The 23932-nt window shown below is 45.0% G+C and overlaps 2 pseudogenes; both read right to left on the bottom strand.

The window, feature by feature from the left end:
- Positions 1 to 4349: 4349 nt before the first annotated feature.
- Positions 4350 to 6243, bottom strand: LOC123038980 (L-type lectin-domain containing receptor kinase SIT2-like; annotated as a pseudogene).
- A 9756-nt stretch (positions 6244 to 15999) lies between these two features.
- On the bottom strand, positions 16000 to 19751 carry LOC123040515 (L-type lectin-domain containing receptor kinase SIT2-like; annotated as a pseudogene).
- Positions 19752 to 23932: the final 4181 nt, after the last annotated feature.

The raw sequence follows: 23932 nt of genomic DNA on the forward strand, positions 1-23932 counted from the left end.
GCTAATTGCCATCATAGTGTGATGGCAGTTGCCATATTGTCATGATGGCAGTTGCCATCATAGTATGACGGCAGTTGCCATCATAGTATGATGGCAGTTGCCATCATAGTATGACGGCAGTTGCCATATTGTCATTATGGCAGTTGCCATCTTTGTTATGATCAGGTTGCCATGCATGAATAAAAGGGTGTTACAAAAGAGTGTTCACAGAAAAGACTGGTAAAAAAATACCATTAAATGCAGTCGACAACCCTTTTGGTACATCTTGCTTGAGAATGCATCGTGCAGGAAGTCGGCTATAAACTTACACCAATTCATGTTCTTCACGTCTTTCAGTTTTGCCTGCACCGCACAAAATTTCAGGACAATGAGTTGCCGCATCAGAAATCGAATGGAAAAAACATCAAAAAACACTGGTAGTGACTAGTTTACACATGACATCGGAGCCAAAAGATTGAAGGGAAATAAAGTAGTAAATATGGATTATTCACCAGGATGGGGAAGCATTTGTTGCTTGGGCGAAGAGAAGTGGTCAGGGCGAAAACAGCTGAGATGAGGTACATGAGTAGCTTCATCTTAAAAACATCTCCATGGGTTTTCATGGCCTGCAGCGAATCTGCCAGTACAGACGTGTTCGGCATGGATTCCAACCCAGGAAACAAACGGGGGAACAGCGCTTCCTCAATCTCGTTATTGACCTCGTACGGGACTTTGATATGTCCACGAGGCACACCCAAAGTGCAGAACACGAATTCCTCGTTCAACGGTAGTTTTCCACGTCCCGGAATCACAAATTTCCTGGAGGCAGGGTCGTAAATCTCACCAAGCCAGTCGCATACAGGGTTGACAAGATTCGTGCACCGGACATTCATCAGAGCCTGCATACCCATCTCAGCAGCAGCTCCCTTCTGATCGTCGGTAAATCTGTCAGTCAATGTAGTCAGTCGTTCTTGGGCGGCTCTGTTGCGAATACGTTTCTTCTTCTGCAAAAAACAGACAAAAGGTGATCAGTTGTTGCCATGTTCTGCACTGTCATGAAATTTTAGTTCATGACAGATGACTACAAAGCTCGAGGTGGCAACCAATAACATATGTAGGAGGAGGAGGGGTGTGTGGACAGTTACCTCATCGCTCTCTTTTCTCCGTCCAGTTGCCCGATTCTGCTGTGGTGGATCCATAAAATCATCATCATCGTTTTGATGATGAACGTGAGGCATTCTGCTGAGGTAGGAACAGACCAAATTATCACGGTGGAAAATGAAAACGGAATGCAGGAAGTAGCAGTTGCCACATAACAGAAAATGTCAACTAGTGAATGCAAAATATCACATGAACATGCACGCACCCCCCCTACGATTGTCGAAAACATAAATGTGGCAATTAAGCACATTGGTTACATTTGAAAAAAGTGTACAGATCGTAAATGCACTTGAAAACAAAATATTGAAGTTGCCATGTTAGCACAAGATAGTACTCATTGAAAGTCACAAAATCATCCACTGCACAAAACCTAAGATGTGGCAGCTCACACCCTGTCCTAAATACACCAATGAATTGCCATGTGTTCAGCGGTAAAAAATGTGCTAGGTTGAAATTGCCATGTTAAAATGCAACACATAATACAGAAAAGCGATGAAAAATATATAATGAAGAACCAGAAAATTGCCACAGTGTGTTCAGATATCGCAAGTCATCATGGCAAAACACGAAATTGCGTCTGCCGTACAATGAATTTGCCACATTATACTGACTGAAACATGGCAATAGACATGTTGTGGTCAGACAAAATACTTCCCACATGAAAATCATATGTATAGCATCTGACACAATTGATTTGCAAATTAGTTGCCATGTTATGCAGCCAATTTACCACATTATCCTGTCTACAATATGGCAACAGACACGGTGTGTTCACATTCTATTTACCACAAGAATATACTATCCATGTGGCAACAGACATAGTTGATGTGCAGATTAGTTGCCATCCAGTGCAATTCGTTGCTGAAACTACAGTGACTACCGATTAACTACACTTTACCATACATACAGTGTGGCAACTATCACAATCATTCAGGAAAATTAGTTTCCACAAATGAGAAGCATGTTTGTGGCTACTATCACAGTAATTCAGGAAATTAGTTGCCACATGGAAAATCATGTTTGTGGCAACTATCACAGTCATTCAATAAATTAGTTGCCGCATGGGAAAGCATGTTTGTGGTAACTATCACAGTCATTCAATAAATTAGTTGCCGCATAGAAAAGCATGTTTGTGGCAACTATCACAGCCATTCAGAAAGTTAGTTGCCATACACTCATGATAGTTACTCAAGCTACCATGTTTGCCATCATACTGCAGTTTCAAAAACAACTAAACTAGATCTAGGGTTCAATGGCAACTATAATCACTTGAAATTCAACCTCAAAATTCTCCCCGAACTGATCACAAATACTAATTCAAAGCAATGCGCAACTAACAGACCAGAAAACAACGGCCCAATCCCAAGGCACAACCAGTGTGTGTCTCCGGACAGGCAAAACCACACCGGCGAGACCGCCGCCGCGGCGGCGACGAAACTGCCCAGTGCCACCGAAAACGACAAGCACAAGACTCCGCCGCCGGCGGGAACACTGACGCATCACCAAATCGCCTGAATCTCGAGCGAAGCATCGAACGGGGAGGGAAGGGGGGGAAATGCAGGCAAGGATTGTGAGAGTGGGAGCGAGCATTCCCTTCAATCTGTAGGCGCTCCGGCGAAGCCGCTCCGGTCCGGCGAGCACCACCGACGACCGCGAACACCGTCGACTCTTCCGCCTCCGCCGTCGCCTTCTCCCCTCGTCTTCTCCCCCAATGGTTTGAAATGCGAAGTGGGTTGTGCGAGTGACTGCGGGAATGAGGAAATGGAACCGTGTGGGGGAGGGGGCGAAGTGCGCGACGTGTTTGACATCAATCACGGTCGGCGCGTGGCGTGCGGGCGCATAGAAGTTCCATCGCACGCCCCCGAGTGGCAACCGCTGACCGCGGGAGGGCAACCAACGTGCGGGCGAACTGTGTCACAGACCACACACGCGCCTTGTCCTACGTGGCACAAAAAATCGACCAGATTGTGCCAAGATTCGTACATAAAGTACTGGACGGTGATGGATGCATGTGGTCAAGATGGTGAACACCTACACGTGTGGGTGTTAACATTTCCGTAAAAAAATGAGCGTAGTAGATGGTAGGAAACAGGATTGTAGTTGTTCGTACTAATTTAACATACAGACTTGCTACCACAGAGGAGACGATTGGGACAGAAAAGACCTTCCTAGCACGCACAAATCAGAACTTCCAACCAAGCTAACTAAATAAATAGCCGCAGATCTGAAGAGACTGAGAGGGAGGGAGAGTCCCAACCTCTAATCCAGGTGATGTCGGAGGAGGACGGCCCACTCCCGGCGGCAGCACATCTGATTTCGGCATCCGGGACGATACCTGGGCACGGGATTTGGGCCAACGGAGCTGACGACGGTGGCGACCATGGGGATCAAGGTTGGCAAGAACACACAAATCTCTAGTGGCGGCAGCCCTTGAAAGCTTCGGTAGCAGCGGAGTATGTAGAGAGATGGATAGAGGCAATGAGAGAAGAAGAACGGCCCGCTCGGAAGAAGACCTTCCGCCACCACGGCATGCGTTTGGATTTTTTGGTGTGAGTGCAACCGAGAAGCCCGGAAGAGAGAGGGCAATAAACAGAGGAGATCAACCGTGTCGTGGGAAAAATAACTTGAGGAGACCAATGGTGTCGTGGAGCTGATTATTTCTTAGGGAAAATATGAAAATAACAGTTCTTTTCTTGGAAAAAAGTTTAATTTGCTGATGTGGCAGGCTGCTTAGGTGGATAGGCTGCATGTTTAGATAAATATGTTAGTGGGGATGAATCTCTTAGGTATATAGGATGTGAATTGTTGTGGGTGAATTTTTAATTAACAGAACTACATTTATTTAGTGGTACACCTTTTACTGTGAAAATTAAGCTACCATAAATATAGTGAATAATCTAGTCAATCATCACAGAACTAAATATATGAGATAGATAGACATTTTATCGAGGAAAAAGTAGACGAGGGAGTGCTTCAAGTGTGTAATATAACTGCACCAATATAGCTCATAATCCAGTCCACTATGAAACGTCGAATTCATACAATAGTACTAGAGCTCCTCAGGCTAATTGGGATCATATGGTGACAACGAAAATGATGTAGTTGAGGTCCTGAGTTGATTACAAGGGGCGTGTGTGTGCGCGCGCGCGCGTGTGTGTGTGTGTGTGTGAGAGAGAGAGAGAGAGAGAGAGATCAAATGCATACACGCTTCATCTTCCGTCCTGCAAAATTGTTGCTGAAGATATAGTGGCAACACTCATTGCGGCCTCACAATATGCTGTGTTCATGTTGTGTGAATTAAATCCTTCGTTTTGCATTAGGGACATGTAGCTTATGTAGGCCGGCGATGAATCAGGGGGCGATTGATTGTGGATGAGGTATTGCATGACCTTTCGCATGATAGGCCGCACATTGGGCAATGGGTACGTGCCTATCAAACCAAGTTTTAGCATGATGGTTACCTCCTCCATGTTGAATTCCGCTTGGAGACGTGGATCTACCTGTCGAGGATTGAGCCACCCCGATGGTGCTCAAGCACCCACTCTACCAACAATAACTGATTATTTTGCTCATCGGTGAAGATTAGCTTACGACCACATGTGACCTCCAGGAGAAACATGCCAAATGTGTATACGTCGGTGAAGGTCGTTAGCCTCCCCGTGCGCGCAAGTTCTGGTGCCAGATATCCAATGGTACCAGGCACATGGGTGTATGGAACGGTGGTTTCATGGTCATATATCCTTGCAAGACCAAAATCACCTAACTGCCCATTCATCTGACTATCCAAGAGCACATTGCTTGGCTTTATATCTCGGTGGATGACCGCATGCTTCCATTCCTCATGTAGATACACCAAGCTTGATGCCACACCTTTGATGATTGAATACCTCACGGACCAACACAAAGCTGGGACATTTCTACTTTTAGGTACTTGTCAAAGCTGCCATTTTTCATATAGTCATAACCCAGGAGAAGTTCACCCTTACACTTACAGTAGCCGAACAATTCCGTGATATTTTGGTGTCGAAGGCGACCAATGCTCACCACCTCAGCAATGAACTCCCTTACTCCTCTCCTTGAATCATGTGGCATTCTCTTTAGGGCGACCTCCATAACAGGCTTGCGAAGCACTCCCTTATAGACACTTCCGAAACCTCCCATCCCAAGGAGGTTCTTGTCACTGAACCCCTTGGTCGCATGAAACAAGTCCTTGTAAGAGAATCGGTTCGGGCCAAACGGGACCTCACAGTCTTCATGCACCTCGGAGTACTTGAGACGTCGTCGTCTTACAAATATGTAGATTCCGAGGCCTATAATGGAAACCAGCGCCACCGATGCTAAGGCCAGCCCTATTTTCCTTGATACGGACATAGTCCTTGGGTTCGTCCCGACCTGTGGCAAGGCTGGCAGCGTCGAGATGTTCAGTGCCGGTGCTAGTCCATCCAGCGAAGTTCCAGCCGAGGACGAAGTGGCGTGTGTACAGGATTCCTGTTACCGACGAGAAGCCCACGTACGCCGTGCTCTGCAACACACCCGAGAGGTCGACTGTGGTCTTAGGAGGGGCTTCTTGGGCCTGGCCACACCGTGGGGAGCCATGGTCACCATGATCTTCGTTGCAGTGCTGTCGTAGTCCACCCATACTTGCATGGCCTTCCTGCTTACCAGGCTTAGGTTCAGGAACTCCCCAGTGCCATCACCGTAGTACCCGGCGTCGGTGGAATCGAGCGACGCCTGGCTATCAACATCGATGCCGACGTGGTTGCCACTGATGTTATTGAACTCGGAGTTAAGGATCCTGTCAAACTTCACGGCGAAGATGCCATCGTTGCTGCTGTTGAGAAGGCCCAAGTACTGGTTTGGCAGCCCAGGGTGTCGTATGGAGATCACCACATCAGTACAAAACGTCGGAAGTATTGAGATCACCTGACGACCGATGCCTCGGACGTCTGACCCCGACTGGACATCCGACCGAAGCCCATCAGTACCAAAATGTCGGAATTCCGACGCGCACCGGACGTCCGAGCCTCCGCGAGACGTCGGACGACCGGTAGGTGTCGGACGTCCGACACCTGTGTGTTGACAGCGTGTTGGACCGACGCCCATGTACCCCTTCATTCCCATAGACTATATATACTCCTCCACATTTCTCTTTTTAGGGTTAGCAAAGGATTAGCTCATTATATCGTGTGAGATCTTTGTTCATCCACTTGGACACCTTCTCCTCGAAGTTCACGACCTCTTCGGAGAAGATCCCCCAAGCGGATTCAAGACCCCGTCTCGGGAAGACCCTCAAGACCTCCTCACAGAGAAGAACTTTCTACGTGTATCTTTCCTTTGTTGACTTTGGATCGTGTGACTCTATTTTTGTTTGAATCTAGCATATGTGTAATCGATTCTTGTTGGTGTGAGTGATTTCTCTCCTCGTGTTTTCCCCTTGTTCTTCGTGTTCATCACGGGATCAGCTCCTATCATAAAGATTGGCCTTCACCGGGTTAGCCCCATATCACCCTAGGGCCACCGGAGACGAGGAGGACTAGCGCCGGCGCCGATTGGAGACAAAGGAACCCTACCTTTTTTAGAGGACGCGGCGGCGAGTGCGTGTCATTGCACACATGATTCGGTGGCAAGCTCCTTGTAAATATTTATATACTCTAGAATTTTCTTATTTACATAAACCTAATCATAAACTATAGCCGATATCAAGATATTTTTGAGACATACGATTTCGCTCTCTACTAGGATATTTGAAGATACCTACATAGATATATACACTATGTCCAAGTAAGTATATAAAATAAATCTACGAAATAATTTGATTGTGTGTTTCTTATTTTCCTCAGAATCAGGGAGATTGATTTTAAATATGTTTAGGACTTAATGTAACAAAAGAAAACAAATTTATGTATTTTTGATTACAAACACTGTCCAGACTTAGCACACTACATCTTTGTTAAACAAAACCGTTATTAATATTTAGCATAGTTATCATATATACTCTGATTTTGAGATTATAAAAATGAGTTATAAATAAGTATAAAAGTTTATTATAAATAACTTCGAGATGCATTATTACGTGCACAACTGGGTAAATGAGTTGTAACCATTACTTATTTTTATAAAATTGCTTTTAAATTCACAAACATAAACTGATATGAGGAGTTGCTGGAGCTCCTGAATAAAAATGCTTATATTCCTTCCGTGTAAAAGCAGTTGAATCTCTTGGCAGGATTGATCGTTGGTAAGAACTGGATTCAACCTATGATCAGCCAAAGAAAAATGAAATCATTTGTCATCACAAAAAGAGACCTGAAACATACAATCATCAGTAGAAGAAGCGTGCAGGCATTGCTACCTGATCCTCTAGAATCTGCACATGGAACTGGTTTGGGTCAGGTGTTGTCATTAGTACGTGATTCTTCAATGTCTTCACATGGAGAAACTTCATTTGGCCATGTTGCCAGTTCTTCTGAAAATGTGTTAGGTGGATATGAGGAGTTGCTAGAGCTGATCCTGAATAAAACTGCTTATGTTCCTGTTGTTAAGTCTCACAGGACTTCTCCATGCAAACCAGGTTTGGGTGAGGTAAAAGAAATGCTCGCGAGTGACACTACTCTAACTGGGAGTTCGCTTGAGGAATAGATGACTAAAAAATTTATCCCCTCAAGTCCAATTCCTACTCGCCAGACTCTCTTTGAAAATATTTCGATAGACACCAACTTGTGCTTGATAAAGACCATCGTGCTTTATGATGATCAAGGTGGTACCTTAGTCTATAAGTCCAAGGAAGGAGACAAGGACCGGTTCATTAGAAGGCGTTCCATTTGTTGTCAGAGCATATAAGAAAAACCCTATCTGATTTCATTGTATGATACTTATTCATAAACTAGATCATTTCTTTTAGTTATTGTGGTGTATTCTCTGATGATATTTTTATGATATATGCAGGGTCCTCTTGTTCTCAGAGGCCCGACCCGTCCCATGACTGCTCATGTGGAGCGCTGGATCATTGAGATGGATGTGCCCGTTGAACCAACTTTTGAGCCTGAAGACTCTAAATTGCGTGTCAAAATATTCGAAACAACGATGTCATTGGATGATGATTATAAGGATAAACCTAGATGTAGTTTAATATCCATGTGGATCAGTAAACATCTCATCCATCACATTCAGCAACGCGGTTTGTTCTACAATCAGGTTTGTTCTTGATGGTCCCCTGGATGTCCGGGGCGAGCTTACTTTATCTATTGAAGAGTATAATGTGAACTTCACAATTTTCAAAAGTCAAGTCCCGATAGTTACTACACGTGTTGTTAGTCAAACAACAGTTAAAATCCCCTTTCTTAGTCATGTTCTTGCACTTCCTATTGGATCCCGTGTACATGTCAAGGGCATTTTGAAACTAAGATGGAAAGTGCGTGTAGATGAGTATCTTCTGCTTGACAAAGAGATTGTACGGGCGGAATGGATTATGGTTCTAGTGAGTAAGGTTCCTTTGCCTAGTCCCCTGAAGGCTCGCGTATCCATTGAATTATGTGAATTTGTCTAGTCCGCACTGCACACCAGGTACGATAATATTTTGTTGCATCTTTGAAGTGGGAATCAATGTCTAAATGCTCTAGTCATAGGAGTTGTACCGATTAATATTTTCTGACCCGAACTTGCAGTATTTTAATTATAATGGATTGAGTTACCATGTGCAGATAAAATAATGTTATAGTTGTTAAATTAAAGAACAACAGTAATATTTGTCATATCTATGTATGTATCTATCTCATTGATTGTCAGTATAATATCCACTGCAGTCAACTGTACCACAGGTTTAGTCTATCAATTCATTATGTCTTTTTGTCTTGATCAGAACTTGTTCGCTTGTTGGAGGAGACGCACTTTTTGCTTAGCACATTGTGAGTCTATTCTGTGAAGAAATGTTGCCCGGTCGCCGACTGACATCTTTTTTTTTCGAAACGGACCGACTGACATCTTGGATTTTCATCTGCACCGTGGGTTTGGTCCGTGTTGTGCATCTGAAGCTGTTGGTGAAGCTTTAAGAGGTGTGGAGCATAGTCCCTTTGTAGTGTCAATTGGTGATTTTTCAGAAACAGTAGGTAACTTCTAGTTCGGCATGTAGTGCTGCCCTACTTATTATGTTGGTGCTCTAACACTAGTACTTGAGGCTGGATGAGGCTGGTTGCTAGTGGCAGGATATGGCGGATGCTGGTTGAAATACTTATCTCTCTGCTACAGCAGTTCCCACACAGGAATGGATGGATTCCTTTTGATTTGGCAGTACGATTGAATTAAGGAAGGAGAATAACCATGATAAAGCACTGGCCAATGTCCAATGCATCATTCATCACATGAACCATTCCGTTAAACAGATCGAGTAAAAAAATTCATCCACTAGTTACTGTGCTACCAAGCTAACATAGCGGCTTCTTCTCCGGCGCGTTGGTACTGCAGGACCTTAGCACGACGAATTTAGAACATAATTCTTGTAAAATGCTAAGCCTTATTTTCGTATAAAAAGAAAAATTCAAATGATTATCTCTAAATTTTGAGTTTTCTTATTTCTAATTCATCAGTTGAACGACGCATCTGGCAGAGGGGGCAACAAAACATGTAGGAATGTCTTAACTCTTAAAGACAAACCGACGACTGACCGAGAGTGGTGACATGATAAAGATGTCTTGCTTGTTTCCTCGGTATAGATTGGATTGACCAAAATTTAGCTTGTTCAAACAGAAATAAAAACAAAAGTGTGTAGCCATTAACAACAAAAACAAGTGTACTGGATGTCCTTTTGTTTCGAGCATCAATATTTGCAAAAAGGAGAAGGAATGCTTACTGTGATGAATGGTACTGTTATAACTAATTACTAGTCACAAATGAACAAACAAGAATCTTTGGCTAGCAAGTACTTTGTGTGTGTGTGCGTATGACAAAGTCAAATGGCCATTCCTTCAACAGGCCTTACGTATGAAGGGTTTTGATGAGGCTTGGCGACGCCAGGTAGAATCCTTTACACAAAAAGGAAGTGTTGGAATTAAAGTAAATAATGATATAGGGCATTATTTCCAGACACACAAAGGCATGAGGCAAGGAGATCCAATGTCCCCTATTTTGTTCAACATTGTGGTTGACATGTTGGCAATTCTCATAGGTAGGGCAAAGGAGGCCGGTTAGATGGGTGGCTTGGTGCCCAACCTAGTTGATGGGGGTGTGTTCATTCTGCAGTACGCTGATGATACAATCATCTTTATGGAGCATGACCTGGCAAAAGCGAGAAATATGAAGCTGGTGTTATGCTTATTTGAACAATTGACCGGGTTAAAGATTAACTTTCATAAAAGCGAGTTGTTCTGCTTTGATAGATCCAAGGAGGAACAAGAGGCTTATAGGCAATTGTTTGGATGTGAATTAGGGGCTCTACCTTTTACTTACCTAGGTATACCCATTCACCATCATAAGCTAACGAACAGAGAGTGGAAATGCATCGAAGATCGGTTCGAAAAGAAACTTACTTGCTGGAAGGGCAAACTTGTGTCATATGGAGGCCGATTAATTCTTATTAATTCGGTGCTTACGAGTATGCCGATGTTCCTACTATCTTTCTTTGAGGTTCCAGTTGGGGTTAGGAAAAGGCTGGACTTCTATCGATCGAGATTCTTTTGGCAAAGTGATGAACTTAAGAGAAAGTATAGACTCGCCAAGTGGGATGTTATTTGTCGACCAAAGGACCAAGGGGGTTTGGGTATCGAGAATCTTGAGGTCAAGAACAGATGCCTGCTTAGCAAGTGGCTGTTTAAGCTTTCGGCTCAGACTGACGCAACTTGGACGCAGATTCTATGCAACAAGTATCTGCATTCCAAAACTTTGTCATAGGTGACAGTGAGACCAACTGACTCGCCATTTTGGAAGGGGCTTATGAGCAAGCATTTTGGATGCGTCAGTTGCAACGATCATGCAGTCCATTCCCCTTAATATTCAATTTTGAAGGGTGCTTGTTGGTGATAGATGGGAAGATTGGCTTCATCTGGTGCGTAGACTGATGGAAGTTCAGCTAGCTCATCAGCCCGATCAGTTGTGTTGGAAACTTGCTAGGTCTGGACAATTTACTGTTAAGTCGATGTACATCGATGTTATTAACTCGACTGTCATTCCTAGTTCTAAACATGTTTGGAAAGTAAAAATTCCTTTGAAAATTAAAGTGTTTATGTGGTTTGTCCATAAACAGGTTATTTTAACAAAGGACAACTTGGTTAAGCGCAATTGGACAGGATCTACTAGGTGTAGTTTCTGTGATCATGACGAGACCATTAAGCATCTCTTCTTTTAGTGTCCGTTGGTGAGAATTCTGTGGCGCACCGTGCAAATTGCCTTTAACATTACTCCTCCGAGTTCGGTCGGGTCGTTATTTGGAACATGGCTGGATGGGATAGAGTCCGATACAGCTAGACATATTCGTGTAGGAGTTTGTGCATTGTTATGGGCAATTTGGAACTGCAGAAATGATTTAGCTTTTAACAGAATAACTACTATTTATTTTTTGCAGGTTGTATTCCATGCTATGGCGTTGATCCGTATGTGGTCCTTACTCACTCCGACGGAGGCCAGGGAGCGTTTGGTTACTGGATCTGTCCGGTGGAAGATGGTAGCGCGGGATATCTTCAACCAGTTTGGATGACGGTCATATAATAGGATAGACAATTAGTTTTTCTATCTTTATTTTGCCAGCCGGTTGTGGCTTTATGGCCTTTTCTTGTTTTAGCGTCGAGACTCTATGTGAGTTCGCATTTATTTTGTTTCAAGACTATGTGACTTTGTTGAACCTATTTTATTTATTTAAGTGGTTGTATGCATCGTTCTAGTGCAGAGGCCCGGGAGTCCCCTCTTTTCGAAAAAAATAATCACCTTATGAATACATTTAGCTTCCAGGTTGATCGATTCACTGTGATGATTCAATTCTGAGTCAAAAATATCTCTCGCAGACCGCTAATGTGCATTCGAGTCAAAATTATCTCTTGCAGATAAATAATGTGCATTCGTATTCTTTTTGGTGAAATGACGCAGAAATGTTCTAGCTCATGTTTATTCAAGATTAACGACAATGATTTATTATTTAACAAATCGAATAAATGAAAAACAAAAAAAACTCTCTTTTTTAGGAAAAACAAAAAAAATACTCTTTTTTAGGAAAAACAAAAAAATACTCGATAATGAAAAGTAAACAAATGAAATAGATGGGCCGAGTGAGTAAGTGAGTATATGGATACGTTCCACTAAAATGAAAAAACGATGGGCCGAGTGTCTGCGTGCGGCCGAACCGGCCTGCTGCATGTGCAGAGATAGGTCCTCCCGGACTTAGGCCATCCTGCCAGGCACGACCCGGAACCTACCTAGATTTAGATTTAGATGGAGTTCATGAAAATCTGCCCAGATTAAGGTAGCAAATGGCATAACTTGTCGGTTTTTTCAAAAATCTCCAATCTGCCTGGTCTGGGGCGGGATTTAGGCGGTTTCACTCGTTTGAGGCGTCTTCCTGGCTGTTTTTACGATCGCTCTCCTCACTCTCGTGCTCTGCCTCGTCAACAACGTATGCATGTACTCCCTCCGTCTGAAAATACTTGTAATTAAAATGGATGAAAATGGATGTATCTATAATTAAAATACATCTAAATACATCCATTTCAATGACAAGTATGTTCAGACAGAGGAAGTAATGTAGTAAGCCGCCTCCTCCTCCTCCTCCTCCAAAACAAATCTAGGGTTTGTGTCTCTCGCCGGCGTCGCCGCAGGTCCGTCTCGTCTTCAGTGGCCTCAGGGCCATGGGGGCGTGGTGGATCTTGGCAAGGGCCGGCGGGAGGGCTTCGTTGTTATTTCTTTCTTTGAGTTTTGTTAGGGTTTGTGTCCTGCTCAGAAAGACGAGACGGCGGCGGCTCCCTGAAGATGGAATAAAGGTCTCCCCGCCTAGCCCCCGTTTCGATGGTGCGTCTAGCATCATTGGTAGGCGTGTGGAGCTGTGTCTCCGGCGGATCTATCCTCGGTGGATTTGCTCGGATCTGGTTGTTGTTCGTCTAGGTTCGTGTGCCTTCGGGTTGGATCCTTTTGATCTACGTTATTCTTCATCGGCGACGGTTACTGTTCTGGTGCGCTGGTCCTATGAGGCCTTAGCACGACGACTTTCCGACTGTCTACTACAACAAGTTGTGCCCGACTCCGGCAAGGGAGGGGCGATGACGGCGGCGCGCCTTCAGCTCGCTTCAGTGCTTGTAGGCGTTGCTAGGTGGTCTATGGATCTGGATGTAAATTTTATTATTTCTGGTGTTCGTTGTACTGCCATAATTGAAGATGAATAGATGAGAAACTTTCTCAAAAAAAAAAGATGCTGTTTACGCGCACTATTTGCAGGTAGCTAGCAAGTGCGAGTACCCAGCCCTATTATTGGTTGTGTTTAAGATACAACAATCTCATGGTGGATCCCCGAACGGGCTCTCTAAACGTTTCGCTCCTGCTAGTCTCCAAAGATCCATTGATGGTCTGATGGAGGCCTTGATCTCGCTGACATTTGCCAGTTTGTTTCTGAATACCGGATTGGTAGCCAACATATACAAATTAAGCCCTTTCCGGCTAGCGACCTGTGATACCGCCACTTGCTTCTTCACCGATGCTAGCTAGACAGTCAATTGACAAGAATCGTCACATTTCTCCGAGGTCGCCTCTTGTTAAATCTACTCGCCCTTTTGTTGGTTTGTTCTCAAGTAGAACCTTCTTAGTCATGTTCCGGAAGGATTCCGTTTAAGGGTCACTGCTCTTCTTGACAGAGAGCTTCCTCGGCGAGCTTTCGACCCTTGAGGCGATGAAGTCGATCAGGGCGCTACGAGCATTTGTCACTGTGCCGTTGAGAGCAAACTGCCGACAATCATCGCTGCCGCCGCTGCTGCCGGCGGCGACAATTATCTTAAGGTACACTAGGGGTTTCTGAAGGGTAGCCCGGTCAGAACTCAGGAGAACATTGTTTAGCTGTGCTGATGAGAATTCTGGCAGATTGTGGCCGGCTACTGAAATGGGAATGCATGAATGGGGTCTAGAAAATGTGCTCTCTGGGTGCCTGCACCCTGTCTACACGACTACACACCACATGTGGCTGAATGCAATCCTTTTCTAGGAGACGTGAGACGACCTGCCAGGCCGGTCAACCACAAGTCTCAACTCGTCGTTCTTCAGTCTTGAGGTACACGACAGATCAGTGGCTATTTGATTAAGCTGTGTGTAACGCGTACATGATACATCATTTTGTGCTCGACGGGATATATATGGCCATCAAATCGTCCACTTAATGGTTCGTCTTGCCGTCTCGCGTATTCTACTGGCTGTCACTGTCGTCTTAATTCGTCCGTATATGAAGTTATGAACACTCAGAAATTCAGAATCGTCGTGTTTTGCTCGAGTCGAAAACGCAGCTGAACTTGGTGCTGTTACCATACGAATGCCATCAGTCCTCTGCAAAATGGTCACGGTTATGTCAGAATAATCCAGATGTACCGTGTTAGGTATTCAGGAGCAAAATATTTAGGCTTTATAACACTGATGGATGAGGAATATTTCTTAGCTGTTCTGCTATACAAATAGCCACACTTCCATCTCTTGTAAATCCTGGAACTTTTCTTGATGTTTCTTGACGACTAGTATCTTCAGGCTCTTTATACTAAAAAATGTATCTTCAGGCTCCTTATGAAGAAAAGAAAAATGATATATCTGCATGCTGCATCTCCATAGATGATATCAGCATGAACTTGTCTGGATCTTTTCAGTTGACTACTTGCCTGAATATTATCAGTCTTGTGTTTTCTGACAGCTTGCAATGGGTTGTTAATTGTTATTAGCAGCACTATCATGGTGATATTTTGTTCAAGTATGCTAACTTAAGATAATGCAAGCCCATATCCTTATGTTCATTGACAGATGGCAACTGTGTCAGAGGAAGCGGCAGTATTTAAAATGATAATATAATCCAACGCAACCTCCTCTAGATCAGCCACTTCTTCAGGCAGTATTTAAAATGTTAATACAATCCAACACAACCTCCTCTAGATTAGAGTTCTTGCTTGCGCGTGTTGTTGGTGTGTTCAGCAGAATATGCATGATCATGGATTCAGCCATTCAGATGAGGTAAACAGAACCCTCCAATATCTTAAGAGTTGTCGTGTAAAAGAGAAAGAAAAAAATAGATATGGAAATTTAAGAATAGAGAGATATACTGTTGCTGGCCGGGGCTAGTAATTTAGACGATAGAAGGTCCAAATCTGGTTATTGGGTATTTTTTTGGTGGTAATCTTGTTAGTTGGAGAAGTAAGAAACAAAGTGTCGTTACAAGTTTCATGACAGAAGATGAATTTAGGTCAATGGCATTAGGATTATGTGAGTTGTTGTGGGTGAACTACATTTATTTAATGGTACACCTTTTACTGTGAAAAAGTAAGCTACCATCAGTATAGTGAATAATCCAGTCAACCATCACAGAACTAAACATATGAGATAGATAGATATTTTATCAAGGAAAAAGTAGACGAGGGAGTGCTTCAAGTGTGTAATATAACTGCACCAATATAGCTCATAATCCAGTCCACTATGAAACGTCGAATTCATGCAATAGTACTAGAGCTCCTCAGGCTAATTGGGATCATATGGTGACAACGAAAATGATGTAGTTGAGGTCATGAGTTGATTACAAGGGGCGTGTGTGTGTGTGTATGCGCGCGCACGCATGTGTGTGTGTGTGTGTGAGAGAGAGAGAGAGAGAGCGAGAGAGAGAGAGAGAGAGAGAGAGAGAGAGAGAGAGAGATCAAATACATACACGCTTCATCTTCCGTCCTGCAAAATTGTTGCTGAAGATATAGTGGCAACACTCATTGTGGCCTCAGAACATGCTGTGTTCATGTTGTGTGAATTAAATCCTTCGTTTTGCATTAGGGACATGTAGCTTATGTAGGCCGGCGATAAATCATGGGGCGATTGATTGTGATGAGGTATTGCATGACCTTTCGCATGATAGGCCGCACATTGGGCAATGGGTACGTGCATATCAAACCAAGTTTTAGCACGATGGTTACCTCCTCCATGTTGAATTCCCCTTGGAGACGTGGATCTACCGTGTCGAGGATTGAGCCACCCCGATGGTGCTCAAGCACCCACTCTACCAACAATAACTGATTATTTTGCTCGTCGGTGAAGATTGGCTTACGACCACATGTGACCTCCAGGAGAAACATGCCAAATGCGTATACGTCGGTGAAGGGCGTTGGCCTCCCCGTGCGCGCAAGTTCTGGTGCAAGATATCCAATGGTGCCAGCCACATGGGTGTCTGGAGCGGCGATTTCATGGTCATATATCCTTGCAAGACCAAAATCACCTAACTGCCCATTCATCTGACTATTCAAGAGCACATTGCTTGGCTTTATATCTCGATGGATGACCACATGCTCCCATTCCTCATGTAGATACAGCAAGCTTGATGCCACACCTTTGATGATTGAATACCTCATGGACCAACACAAAGCTGGGACATTTCTACTGTGTAGGTACTTGCCAAGGCTGCCATTAAAAAACAGTATAACAGAGCCACCTACAAGCCATCTCAGAGAGTTGAGCTCCTCGGCCGTCGGATCACATGTACCGACGTATCTGATCGTTTCGGCGTTACTTCCTGCGTCAAATCGCGCTGCACGACTGGACAGCCGTATCTGGGCTGCTGCTCCGCGGGTTGACCTGGGTTTCCTCACGTTTACTAGGCCGACTATTTGACAAACGCGTTAAGTGGGCCGTGTATGCGATGTCCGCCTCGTGCCTTTTCTTCTCTCTTCGTCTGCTGGGAAAAGCAGAGCGCCGCCGTTATATTGTGCGAGCTTTTCGTTTCCTTTTCTTGCCGGTAGTGGTGATTTCATGTGTGCCCATCTCCTTTTCGTGTCGAGGCTGCCTCACCCGGCTGTCTTTTGCATCCCCCTCCAGCCGCCCCTATCATTTCTCACCGTCCCTGAGTCTGGACCATGCGGCTCTAGGAGGTGAACCTACAGAATGATCGGGGCCGCATCGCTCTCCATCCGCGCGCTCTCCCCAGCAAACAAGAAAACCGATCTCCTATGAGGTAAGTGTTTCAGTTCTGTCATTTTTTTCCTTGCCCCGCACTGTCCTTCGTGCTGTTAGGTCAATCTCAGTTGTCTACAGTTGATCAATTAGTCCCCTCTGCTACCAGTCTGTTGTATTCAAAATTCAGTAGGTTCTCAGAGCTGTGTGCTCATGTGCAATTAGTTTGGGAATGCTACTCATCCAGTGAGTTGTATCAACATACGTCCTTAGTGTTCCTCTGATTTGAGGTAAAACTACCAAAATAGATTGTTTTGTATCACCCTTGCAGTCATGTTTATTTCTTCTTTTGCCTAGGTACCTCCTTGCTTGAAGAGATTTTGTTTTTCCCTGGCTCGGTCTACTCCACTGCATACTACTGATCGTTCCTTTTTCTGTTGATTGTCCGAGGAAACTTCGTGTCGAGGCTGCCTCACCCGGCTGTCTTCTGTTGATTTATGGTTTTGGGGGTGTGCCGCCTCAAGATTAAGAGATATTCAAGCCGGTTTGGTATTATTGTGTCCCTATTCACCTCGGTTATTGATAGAGCCTTTCTTTTTGGCTTTTTCCATTATGTTGTTTTTAGTATTCTGTGTGCTACGCATCCATTATTTGTGTGTGTGTGTGACAGGTTTTGTAATTGGCAAATCAAATGCGCGAATGTGTGTGTGTGTGACAGGCTTGCCGAATGGGAAGGAATCTCTTTCGCAAAAGAGGCTGTTCAAATAAGGTGTGAACAACTTTCTTTTGTTGTATCCCTGCTTATCTATGCTTATGTACAAAATAATTTCACAGGCCCAAATGTTGGAAACCCGTTGATGGCCGTTCCTTGTGAAATACGTATGAGTTTTAGGAGTACTTTATTTTCTAGAAAATAGAGCTATATTTTCCAAGTACTCTCGCCGGTCCAAAAATAAATAGAGGACTAATTTACCAGTGTATGAATAAAGTTGTGGCCAAATAGGCTTATATTATATTGTATCCTCTATATATTTACACCAACTCCAAACATTCTATAGTAGAAATGAACGGGCGCGGCAACGCGCGCTATTATGATCTAGTTTTTCATAAACCAGGAGAAGTTCACCCTTACGCCTACAGTAGCCGAACAATTGCATGATATTTTGGTGTCGAAGGCGACCAATGCTCACCATCTCAGCAATGAACTCCCTTACTCCTTGCCTTGAATCATGTGACATTCTCTTTACGGCGACCTCCATAACAGGCTTGCGAAGCACTCCCTTATAGACACTTCCGAAACCTCCCGTCCCAAGGAGGTTCTTGTCACTGAACCCCTCGGTCGCATGAAACAAGTCCTTGTAAGAGAATCGGTTCGGGCCAAACGGGACCTTCCAGTCTTCATGCACCTCGGAGTACTTGAGACGTCGCCGTCTTACAAATATGTAGATTCCGAGACCTATAACGGAAACCAGCGCCACCGATGCTAAGGCCAGAACTATCTTCAGTGATATGGACATGGACCGTGGCTTGGGCCAGGCCCATGGCAAGGTTGGCAGCCTCGAGATGTCCAGTGCCGGTGCTAGTCCATCCAGCGCGAAGCTCCAGCCGAGGACGAAGTGGCGTGTATTCAGGATGCCTGTTGCCGACGAGAAGCCGACGTACGCCGTGCTCTGAAACACACCCGAGAGGTCGACTGTGGTCTTCAGGAGGGTCTTCCTGGGCCTGGCGACGCCGAGGGGAGCCATGGTCACCGTGATCTTCGTTGCAGTGCTGTCGTAGACTCGTAGTCCACCCACACTTGCATGGCCTTCCGGCTTATCAGGCTTAGTTTCAGGAACCGCCAGGTGCCGTCATCGTAGTACCCGGCGTCGGTGGAATCGAGCGACACGAGGCTATCAACGTCGACGCCGACGTGGTTGTCGTTGATGTCACGGAAGTCGGTGTTCTGGATCGTGTCGAGCTCCACGGCGAAGATACGAGCGGTCCGGTTGCCATCGTTGCTGCTGTTGAGGAGGCCCAAGTACTGGCCTGGCAGCGCAGTGGAGAGCACCTCCGTGGAAGCGGAGATGAAGAAGGCCATGCCGGGGCTGCTCAGGGTCTCGTACGGCCCGTAGATGGCGAAGACGAAACTAGTGGAGAAGGATCGCACGGCGCCGGTGCCGTTCGTCTCTGAGCGGAACGGCAGGGGAGACGGGTGGAAGGCCTGGCCTTTCATCGGGATAGTACCGTTGGTGAGCAAGAGGAGGCCGTTCGACGTAACGGCCGCGCCATCGAGCGTCAGGTTCGCGCCCGTGAAGCCGTTGTAGGCGAACTGTTGACCTACGGCCGCGCCATCGAGCGTCAGGTTCGCGCCCGTGAAGCCGTTGTAGGCGAACTGTTGACCTACGGCCCGTTGTAGGCGAACTGTTGACCTACGGCCCGTTGTAGGCGAACTGTTGACCTTCATCGCCGCCTTCGCCGCCGCCGGCGGCGAGGCCGAAGCCGGCAGCCGCCAGGAGCAGTGTGCCCAACTGGTAAGGCTTGATAAGCATGGCTCTCGTATCACCAGTGTGTCGCAAAGGACTGCAGGCTGGTCTCTGGCTAACGGCTGATGAAATCGAAACGCATGGATGGGGTCTTATGAAGTTTTGAGACTGCAGTGTGAAGTATCAAGTCGTCGTTCTTGAGACGTGAGTAGACCGGCAGTGGTCGTCCTTGCGGGGCGACCTGCCGTCATTCTTTTTTTTCTTTTTTGAGAACACCTGCCGTCATTCTTGAGTCTTGGAAACGCGCAATTGTGGAGCTGAGTGTGTGCGTGTAACGCGTAGTACATGACATGTCTGACCACTTGTGCGACCGCGCTCGAGTGAAAAATTCTGGTCATTAGATCGTCCAATTATTGGTGCCTCTAATGCTAGCGTCTTCTACCTGGCTGGCACCCAAGGTATCAATCATCACGGAAAAAAATTCGATGAGACCAGATCTCATGGGTTAACAGGTGAGACTCATCCTGATGGATGACACATGACATTCATAAATCACAAATCATCTACTCCACCCCCACCTGAAATCAGGGAGGGAGAGATTATATGCTTTGTGATTTATGAATGTCATGTGTCATCCATCAGGGCGGGTCTCACCTGCTAACCGTGAGACCTGGTCTCATATAATTTTTTCCCAATCATTGCTATCAATTTCTCGTTCATCCGTATATGTGAGCCTGATTTTTGCGATGAGCAATCAGAAATTCATGAGTGATTTCTTTCACTCAAATCGGAAATGTAGCTAAACTTGTGTTGTTACAGCATCTACAATCGAACTTGGCAAATCCGGCGTGCCCTGGCACGCCTGCGGACACTGGTCGGGCACTACCTAAATCCGTGCCTTCACACCTACGTATCTCATATTCCCAACCCTAAATTCAAACAAATTCATACAATGTACTACATAGATCACCAAACGATCAAAATCGACAAAAAACGGACATATAAACTGATATCAAACAGGCATAATTCACACAAACATCATCAAAAGATCACCAAACGAACTAGATTTTAAATAGGAGAGGGCGAGCTTCACCACTTCTTCGCCAGCCATTTGCCCTTCCGGTGGACGGGGCATCTATAGGAGTCCACGTTAGGGGGTGGGTTGACGTCATAGCTGTCGGAGACGTCGTCGGAGGAGGAATTGGAGATGACGATGTAGCCTTGCAAGCGCCGGACAATGCGGTCTTGCTTGCACTTGAGCTTGGTCACCCTTGCAGCATCTGTCACTGCCTCCGCCGCCTCCCGCTCAGATTGCTCAATGTTGAGCCAGAGCTACTTGGCGTTGATCCTTCGGTGCCGTCACACCTCCATCTCCGCCTCAGTAAGTGATCGACGGCACACCCACTCGAGGAGACACTCCTCATCGCCGGGCACCGCATCATGCGATGTTGGCGGGCGGACATCACAACCGCTTCGGACCCGCCCCCTTCCCTTGCCCGCTGCCCCCCCGCGGCGAGCAGCAGGTGCCTCCGACTCCAGAGTCCGCATCCGCGGCGTCGGCAAAGCGGTCACTAGAACCCACCGCTGCCCGCGCGGATGTAACATCCCAAAATTCTAAATTTTGGAATGTTATATTAAATAGATAGTTATGATTGATTGTTTGATTGTTGTGTGATTGATTGAGTGAAATTTGAACTTTCGAAAGTTAAATGAGAGGGAATAAAACGACTTTCCCGAACTTTCATCTTTGCTTTTAGATCTCCTGAATTCAAATACTCTTCATCACAAAATCCTGGAGTGAAGATAATATGACTTCTTCCTTTTAAATAAATGAAAAAGGGTTTTGAAAAGATTTGAATTTCATTTGGAATTATTTCCAATTCTTGAACTTCATGCAACTCAATGATTTCCATGAGAGAAGATAAAATGACTTCTTCAAAACATATGAAATATGAGTTGGGAGTTTAAAAGAAATCCAATTTAAAGTCCTTTGAAAATTATTTTTTTAATATGGACTTATTTGGGTTTTATTCAAATTATTTTTCTCCAAATATAAAATATATGGAAAATAGGGTAACATGATTCCCTACAATAGAAAATTGGAGAGAAATAAATTTGAAATCATTTTGGTTTTTTTTAAATGATTTTATTGGGTTTTAAATAGGTCAGTAGCACTGTTTGAATTATTAGAATTGTTGTGGATTTTATTTTAAGCTAGAATAATGTTCAAGTCGTAGAAAATCTTTTTCTGAAATTTTGATATATTATATGCTTATAGTATATTCCATTTTGTTTGGTTTTATTTTATTTTGTTGTTTGTAAAATTGTTTAAAAAAAGGGAACTTCTCCTTCTGGACCGACCGGACCGGGCCGGCCCAGCTAGCCAGCCAGGCCGCGGCCCAGCCGGCCCGACGCCGCGCCTCGCTCGTCTTCCAGCTCGGGACGGAGTCCCGAGCGAGCACGCACCGCCGCCGCGGTGCCTGACCTCGCCACCTCTCCTTGGCCCCTTCCCCAAGTCGTCGTCGCCCCCCCTCCTATAAATTCGGGCACCCCGGGACCCCGACCCCCCTTTCTCTCCTCCTCCCTGGTCACCGCACTCCGCCGCCGAAGTTGTGAGCTCCGCCGGAGATCCGCTTACCGCAGCCGCCGCCCGCGACGCCGATGACCGCCGCCGACGCCACCACTGCAACCGCCGCTCCACGCCGCCCTTCGCTGCCTTCCCCGACGCCCGGAGCCACTGCCCCGACCGGATCCGAGCCGCCGCCGCCGTCCCGCGTCGCCGGACTTCGCCGCCACCGCCGCGGTAACTACCGCCCATCCTCGTCCGTCCGATCTGGATCTAAGTATCCAGATCCATTTGTTTTTTTTCTCTAAGCGTTTTTTATTTAGAGAGCGTTCGTTAGCTTAGGCTCTGGAGCAAACGGTTTTCGTTCGTTAGCGTTCAGTAGCGAACGTTCGTTCGGTATAGTTTTTCTTTTTATTTTTATTTTTCTGCCAGGGACCTAGATGTAGTTGTTTTATTTTATAGTTTGGTCCATGTTCTTCAAGCACTCACAACTTTTTTTCCGCTTATCCAAATCCAACGAAACCAACGCCCACGTCTTCATTTTGATCCCCTCTATCTAGATAAACAACTCAAACATGTTTTTGACAATTTAAAAATTGAGTTTAGTTCAGATTAGTATTCAATCTTATTTCGTCGGTAACTCGAGTTCTATAACTCCGTTTGAGTTGATTCTTTTTACAAATCGAAGCTCTTGAACTAAACTTTCTGATAAGGCCAAATTCATGCAATTTTGGTATTGTTAGAAATTGTTTTCTGTTGCAAGAGTTATTTGCTTGGTTTCGAAGGTTTTTGAATTGTTTTCTTCGTTCTTTCCGATCTTTTGAGTGAGTGCTTATGTGTGGTTACTATTGCTTGCTTACGATAGATTGACCGGAGTGTGACGAGTAGAACTATCAGGAGTATTGAGTGCGAAGCATCTTCATCAACAGTACAGGCAAGTTCACACTTTGATCATATCCCTTACTACCCAGTTTTTATGCATTAGTTTCAATCCTCAAACAATTGCATGATTAGGATCTGATTAATATGTGGGTTTTGGGAAGTAGATGAGGTAGTACCTATTACCTCTTTTATTATCAAACCCTTGGGAGTTACTTCTACATTTGCTTATATTGCCATGCTATGCTAGTAGACGTGGACTGGGTGAGTGAATCCATGACAGATGTGAGATTGTTAATTAATGGTTTATTTAAGGTGGCAACTTTAATACACATCTGGGTGGATTGAGGCACTTGGGTTTTCCAGGATTGCCTGTTTGTTTTGGACCGCCACCCAGACTCAAAGGGATCATAAGATTATTCATGCTAGAAACTTCCGTGTGTAGCCACATGCTATTATTGGCTCTAGCATAGTTGATTAAGTCATGCAAACTCTTATAGTGGTAGACTAGCAGATGTAGGGGAAAGTAGGTGTACAGGTCTACCCATCGTAAGGTGCTAGCGCTTCTGAAAGACTATGTCTCGGTCATCCGTTTCTCAAACACCATGTAGTACGAGAAAACCAACGGAGGAGATCGAGTCTTGTGGGGAAAAGTGCACAAACCTCTGCAGAGTGTATAAACTAATCATGATTAGCCGTGTCCCCAGTTATGGACGTTTTGAGTATCTAGTACTTGGATTTTCATGTGAATCTCATCATGTTACTTTAATTAATTTTGTTGGGTTTTAAAGATGATGCTTAA

Source organism: Triticum aestivum, chromosome 2B (assembly GCF_018294505.1).
Source record: "Triticum aestivum cultivar Chinese Spring chromosome 2B, IWGSC CS RefSeq v2.1, whole genome shotgun sequence".
NCBI classification, from domain to species: Eukaryota; Viridiplantae; Streptophyta; class Magnoliopsida; order Poales; family Poaceae; genus Triticum; species Triticum aestivum.